Below are 7,183 nucleotides of genomic sequence, written 5' to 3'. Positions count from 1 at the left end.
AACATGCCTCCACGACCTGCCACGATCAGCTCTTGCCTCCAGGTTCCTGCCCTGTTGACTTTCTGTCGTCACTGCTTTCAGAGATGGACTGTTAATCTGGGACTGAGAGTGAAATAAACCCAGTCATCCTCAAGCTGCTTTGTTCATGGTGTTTCATTAGAGCAATGGAAATCCTAACTAAGACAGCTTGGTACCAGCATAGTGGGGCATTTCCATGATAGAGTTTTCCATGGGGGGGGGGGGAGAATCACAAAAGAATTATGGAATATTGTTTAAGAAAAGCAATTGAGGGCACAGCAGCGACGCGTCCTGACTGTATAGACCTCCGCGTTAAGTATTGCAACAGGATCCGAAGTACGCCCGAGGATCTCAGGAACCATGCCGAAACCACACAGCGAAGCAGGGACTGCCTTCATTCAGACCCAGCAGCTCCACGCAGCCATGGCTGACACCTTCCTGGAACACATGTGCCACCTGGACATTGACTCCGCGCCCGTCACAGCCCGCAACACTGGCATCATTTATACCATTGGCCCTGCTTCCCGGTCTGTGGAGATGCTGAAGGAGATGATTAAGTCTGGAATGAATGTGGCTCGGCTGAATTTCTCTCATGGAACCTATGAGTCCCATGCAGAGACCATCAAGAATGTTCGTGCAGCCAGAGAGAGCTTTGCATCTCACCCCATTCTCTACCGTCCGCTTGCCAAGGCTCTGGACACGAAGGGGCCTGAGATCCGGACTACACTCATCAAGGGCAGCGGCACTGTAGAGGTGGGGCTGAAGAAGGGAGCCACTCTGAAGATCACCCTGGACAACGCCTACATGGAGAAGTGTGACGAGAACATCCTGTGGTTGGACTATAAGAACATCTGCAAGGCGGTGGAGGTGGGCAGCAAGATCTACGTGGATGATGGGCTCATCTCGCTGCAGGTGAAGGAGAAAGGTGCTGGCCACCTGGTGACAGAGGTGGAGAATGGTGGCTCCCTGGGCAGCAAGAAGGGCGTGAACCTGCCTGGAGCTGCCGTGGACCTCCCCGCCGTGTCGGAGAAGGACATCCAGGACCTGAAGTCTGGGGTGGAGCAGGATGTGGACATGGTGTTCGCATCTTTCATCCGCAAGGCCGCCGACGTGCACGAAGTTCGGAAGGTCCTGGGCGGGAAGGGCAAGAACATCAAGATCATCAGAGAAATCGAGAACCATGAAGGTGTCCGCAGGTTTGATGAGATTTTGGAGGCGAGTGATGGGATCATGGTGGCTCGAGGTGACCTGGGCATTGAGATTCCCGCGGAGAAGGTCTTCCTGGCTCAGAAGATGATGATCGGACGATGCAACCGAGCTGGGAAGCCTGTCATCTGTGCCACACAGACGCTGGAGAGTATGATCAAAAAGCCACGCCCCACACCCGTGCTGAAGGCAGCCGTGTGGCCAATGCAGTCCTAGATGGAGCAGACTGCATCATGCTGTTTGGAGAGACAGCCAAAGGGGACTACCCTCTGGAGGCTGTTCGCATGCAGCACCTGATTGCCCGAGAGGCAGAGGCCGCCATCCACCACTTGTAATTATTCGAGGAACTCCGCCGCCTGGCGCCCATTACCAGCGACCGCACAGAAGCTGCCGCCCGTGGGCGCCGTGGAGGCTTCCTTCAAGTGCTGCAGCGGGGCCATTATCGTGCTCACCAAGTCTGGCAGGAGTGCTCATCAAGTGGCCAGGCACCGCCCTCGTGCCCCTATCATTGCTGTGACGTGCAATCCCCAGGCTCGCCAGGCCAATCTGTACCGTGGCATTTTCCCTGTGCTGTGTAAGGATGCCGTACAGGTTGCCTGGGCTGAGGATGTTGACCTCCGTGTAAACTTGGCCATGAATGTTGGCAAGGCCTGAGGCTTCTTCAAGAAGGGAGATGTGGTCATTGTGCTGACCGGGTGGCGCCCTGGCTCTGGCTTCACCAACACCGTGCGTGTAGTGCCTGTACCTTGAGGATCCTCTGGAGCCCCTCTTCTAGCGCTTGTCCCTTTCCTTCGCCTATCCTCTCCATTAGGCTAGCAATGCTTGTAGTGCTCACTCTGAGCCATGATGTGGCGCTGGTGGGCTGGGACGCCAGGAGAAGTTAATACCTGTGAAATATGCAATAGAGTCAAGCTGTTTGGCAAGGCCCTCCCTACGCCAGGGGTAAAGGAGGAACGCTGGTGGAAACCCTCTGACTGTCACAGAAGGGCAGCAGCATCTCTGTACTTTGCTCCTGTAGAAAGTTGTCCAGAGAATTTCCAGCCCTAGCCTGGAGTCGGGAGGCAAGAGTAGGGGCTGAGGGCGTGGGGCCCAGGGTTTCATGTAGATGACTTGGCCCTGGCCCTGACTTGGGTTCCCAACAGCGACAGCTTTGTCCTCCCCTCTCCTCCTCCTTGTGCATCCACTGCTGTCACTGCAGACACTACGCTCTCCACCTTGTCCTCTGCAGCGTCTCCAGGCCTGTTGCTATAGTGCCCACCTGAATGTCAATAAACAGCAGCTGAAGCAAAAGAAAAAGAAAGAAAGAGAAGCAATTGAGTGTTCAGTGCTTGGTGAGCTGTTCTGTAAGAGCCTGGTAGATAAGAATGTGGAGGGTAATGCAGTGGATGGGTGTCTGGCTTGGGAAGCTTCAGAGTGATGCTTAAAGATTCTATCAGGGCCATTTCTTATTACCCTCTGTAGGTGTCTTTATTTCATCACAGTAAAGGACACCTAACCAACACAATGAACATTCTGCTCAGTGGTGGCATCCTTGTCACCCATGCAGGATTGTGTGTTCCATGTTTTTTTAACATTGCAAGCAAAAACAAACAAACAAAAAAAACCAAAACAAAACAAACAAAAACAAAAAAGAACTCTGAATTGGTTGCCCTAACTTAATGAGTTATGTGCAATAAGCTGATAAATATTGTCTCTATATCAGAGGAAATTTACGTACATGCTCACAATGTTTACAGTTAAATAAATAATCGCGTGGTCTTGACTTAGTTTTGTAAAAATTCTTAAAAAGCCTTTCTTCTCACAGAACTATCTTGCACTATGCCTGTGCACATGGCCATCCTGATGTCGTTGCCCTCCTTATAGAGTGGAATTGTGACATTGATCCCCGTGACAGTGACAACAGCACAGCACTTATTAAGGTAAACAGCACCAAACATTTTCAGTGTGACACATATTTGATGGGACTTCTGGGCATAGACATGATCTCAGCTAAATGCAAATAATTGGTAAAATCTATGAAACTTTCGTACTTCTCATCTTTCCACCTACTTCTTGATGTAATACCCACAGGCTTCACAGTATGAACATGAAGAATGTGCGGCCATTTTATTAGAACATGGTGCTGATCCAAATGCTATGGACAACAATGGGAACACGGCACTACACTATGCCATTTGGCATAACAACACCTCGATGGCAGCCAAACTGCTGTCACATCATGCCGACATCAGTATACGGAATGAGGTAGAGACCACTCAGCTTTGAATTTCAGATTATTTACACTGGGTTTAGTTTACAATGACTTATTTGCATTTTGAAAACAGTGATAGGTTTAAGAGTATACTATTTGATAAGACTGTTGTGTAATTTATAATCTTACAAATGGTATTTTATTTTAAGTCTTAGAGGTCCATATTTTAACAATTTCCTCTCTTGAGTACTCACATTCTGTTTGCATATCTGTAAACCTGATGAGAGGCTGATGCTTATTGCAAAGAAAAGTATCTTTTGTTCAGCATTGTGCATTAAACATGCAAGCAGCTCAGTTCCTGTTTGTCTCTATCTCCTTTGTCTGTCTTTCTGTCTGTCTGCTTGAATGCCTGTCTGCTTGTCTCTCTCTGTATAGATAAATTCATAGGTAATTTTCAATGTGGGTCAAAGATTTCCATTCATAATCTGATTTTGTTTATTGTTAATATTAGCTAAAGATTTTTAAGCATAGATTTGGAAGTCTATAGTTTAGTTTTTTAGTAAATTAGTACTTTAGTAATTTCTGGTACTGTGTCTCTGCCTCCCAAATGCTGGGACTAAAGTTATGAATTACATATCAGTCAGTTAGTGGTTTTTCCTTGTTCTAGAATGACCCACATGGATGATTATCAGACTTTGTATTAATAAACAGTTGCATTTTAGTATCTGATCTATATTTTGCTTAAAAAATAACCTTAAGTAGTAATGAGAAAGGAATTGGCCTAAAAATGGATTTTAAGATGTGTATCAGATGCATTCAGAATTCTTAAAGATAAGAGATTCGTCTTCTTATGGGTAGAAAAATTGTACAAATTCATTGTACATAAGTTATCATAAAATATTGCTCATAAGCTATTAGAGTATATTGCTCACAATCTGTCACAGTACATTAGATTCCTGTGTCATTTAGTTCGCAGCCTGTGTTTCAGTGAGTCATCTGGGTGCCTGCCATGGGTTCCTAATACCATAGGTAGAGTCCAAACAGTTGCTGCCATAGCCTGGTCTGAATGCACGTTTCTGAAATGCTATCATTGAAATTCTGTATGTTTGCCACAAAAACACCATGTGGGAAAGATTACACATGTCATGGAATTTCTTACATACAGGATTTACTGTGCTCAGGGTGGCAATATTTCTCTATGAGATAAACATGGTGTTCAGATGAGGTATGGTGTTCTGGTACAGTAAATCTTGTTTGTAAAATGAAGGATTAAACCCTCTCCTAGATATGCAAATTAACTCATCTCCTAAAGGAAATAATGAAGAAGCTTTCTATGGTTTAAATTAGGGTGTTAGAGGTAAAAGTCAGAGCTCCATTCTCAAGAAGCTTTAATCTAAAATAAAAAAATAAATAAATTATGAAAATTAGTTCTATTGGGATAGCGAATGAGAGTAAAATGTCTCAAAAGTTTGTATTTTAATTTTTAAGTGCCTTAATGGGCTGTGATTCTGTTGTTTGACATATTTCTATATTTCTCAGATTTGTATTACTTTGGATCTGTGTAAGCATGTCTTTGGTATGTTTGAAATATGGATTAAGTATTAACAGTTACACATTCTCCTTAGTGATGGATGCTGGCCAAACGAGTATTTTGTATTTATTTATTCTTTGAATAAAATTGATTAAATGGGGAAAACAAGAGTGAAGACTGGCAGATCTCTATGAGTTCAAAGCCAGCCTGGTCTACATAATAAGTTCTAGACCAACCAAAATGAGATAAAGAGCCAATGTCTCATGTGTGTGTGTGTGTGTGTGTGTGTGTGTGTGTGTGTGTGTGTGTATGCATGTGTGTGTGCAAGTGTGTGTGTGTGTGTGTGTGTGTGTGTGTGTGCATAAATGATTTAAAGTCCCCACCCAATACATATACAACCGAGGGTCTGAGTTCAGTCAGAGAAGATGCACCTAACCCTCAAGAGATTGGAGGCCCCTGTGGAGTTTAAAGGTCTGGTGGATTGGGGTGGTGGGTATATCCTTGTGGAGACCGGGGAGCAGGGAGGAGGTATGGGATGTGGATCAGTCAGAGAGTGGACTGGGAGGGGTGGAAGGGAATAAAATCTGGAGTGTAATAAAAATTTAAACTCCAAGAAAAAAAAAAAGAAGAAGCTTTAATCTACTAGGGAGCAATCACATGACTCAAATACCAAGGTAGTGTTAGGGTAGAAGCCAAGCTTAGGTGACATTTTGACCCTCAGGTGAGTGTCAGGAGGACAGGGTTTTCAGGCAGCTCTCAGCAGGGAGAAAGAGGCTGTACAAAGGAAAGAGGGGGACATGTGAGAGCACTGTGGGGTGAGAAGGGCAAGGCCAGGGCTCACTGACCCTCAGACTAAGTAAGTGAGCTCCATCAAGTCCTCCATGTGATTTTTATATTTTGAGAGATATCCAGTTCTCAGAGTTATAAAATATTGTTTTTCCACAGGATAGCTTTACACCACTTATTTTGGCTCTATTAAAAAACAACAAAAGTCTGGCAAAGTTTTTAGTAGACCAGAGAACCCAGATCATGGGAGCTAAAAAATCGGACAGGTAAAGTTTCTAATTTTGTTATTTTTGTTTTTGTTGAATTCTATAATGGGTACAATCCCTCCAGCCTGATCCATGACATTAATATGAAGAACAATTATACATGCTAATTAGGATATCAACACACAGTTGACAAAAACCGAGAAGCAATTATGAAATTAAAAAATTTGTTGGCAAATTTATAGGTAATTTTGAATATGGTTAAAAATTTCCATTCATAATCTGATTTTATTTATTGTTAATATTAGCTGAAGATTTCTAATATCAGAGTTTTTTAAGCATAGAATTGGAGTATTTGCTTTAGTATTTGATGTAAAATGAACAAAAAAGCTTAACCATTTCTTTTTTATCTCTACATGTTATATCTGTTTCCTTTTAAAATGCCATAGTAAATAAAATTCAAAATTTCTCTTCAGTGATTGTCTTCATTAAACATTTTTCTTTACCTTTGTTTAATGGCAAATCCCTAAAAATTTTCAATACTCATAAACTTGGGAAATGGGGTTTGACTTAAGATTTTGGTCAACCTGAATTAGTACTAGGATGGGCTCAGGAAGGGATGCATAAAAACCCAAATTGATCATCACACACACACACACACACACACACACACACACACACAAACTCACTTCTCTATATATATGTGCACAAATACACTTACACTCTCAAAAATTCACATGACACACACACACAGGTATACAAACACAGAGAGAGAGCAACAGAGAGAGAGAGAGAGAGAGAGAGAGAGAGAGAGAGAGAGAGAGAGAGAGAAAGAGAAAGAGAGACAGAGAGAGATCCTTCTGGTATTGAGCCTATCTTCATCTTAAGCATCTGTGTCTTTATAGGTTGTATAGGTTGAGAATTTAAATGTGAAAACCTTTAGATAAACATAGGTAAAGGTCAGCAGGACTTTGCTTCTCTGTCACACTTTCCACTGCCTTGCACAAACAGAAAGGTTCTAGTGTTTCTTAATTCATGTGGCCCTGAACACCTAGGACCTATATGAAAAAGCTGAATGCCAGTTGGAAATTTTACATGCATTCCCCCCCCCCCCACCATCTAGGACTTCTCCCAGAACTTAACATAGCCAGTTATTCTGTAAATTTTGTACATTTTATCTTGGCAAAAATACAACTGTTTCATGGGACTCCCTGTACCATTTTGGACAAGGTGAACCCATGTGTTCTT

At 43.4% G+C, this 7,183-nt stretch overlaps 1 pseudogene across 1 annotated transcript; it reads left to right on the top strand.

Moving 5' to 3' along the window:
• Positions 1 to 298: 298 nt before the first annotated feature.
• LOC308424235 (pyruvate kinase PKM-like) lies at positions 299 to 1,994 on the top strand (annotated as a pseudogene). The gene has a single exon. The product of its transcript is annotated as a pyruvate kinase PKM-like (transcript).
• Positions 1,995 to 7,183: the final 5,189 nt, after the last annotated feature.

The sequence above is a fragment of the Micromys minutus genome (genome assembly GCF_963924665.1).
Source record: "Micromys minutus genome assembly, chromosome: 9".
Lineage (NCBI taxonomy): Eukaryota > Metazoa > Chordata > Mammalia > Rodentia > Muridae > Micromys > Micromys minutus.
This window is presented reverse-complemented; position numbering and strand designations above follow the sequence as displayed.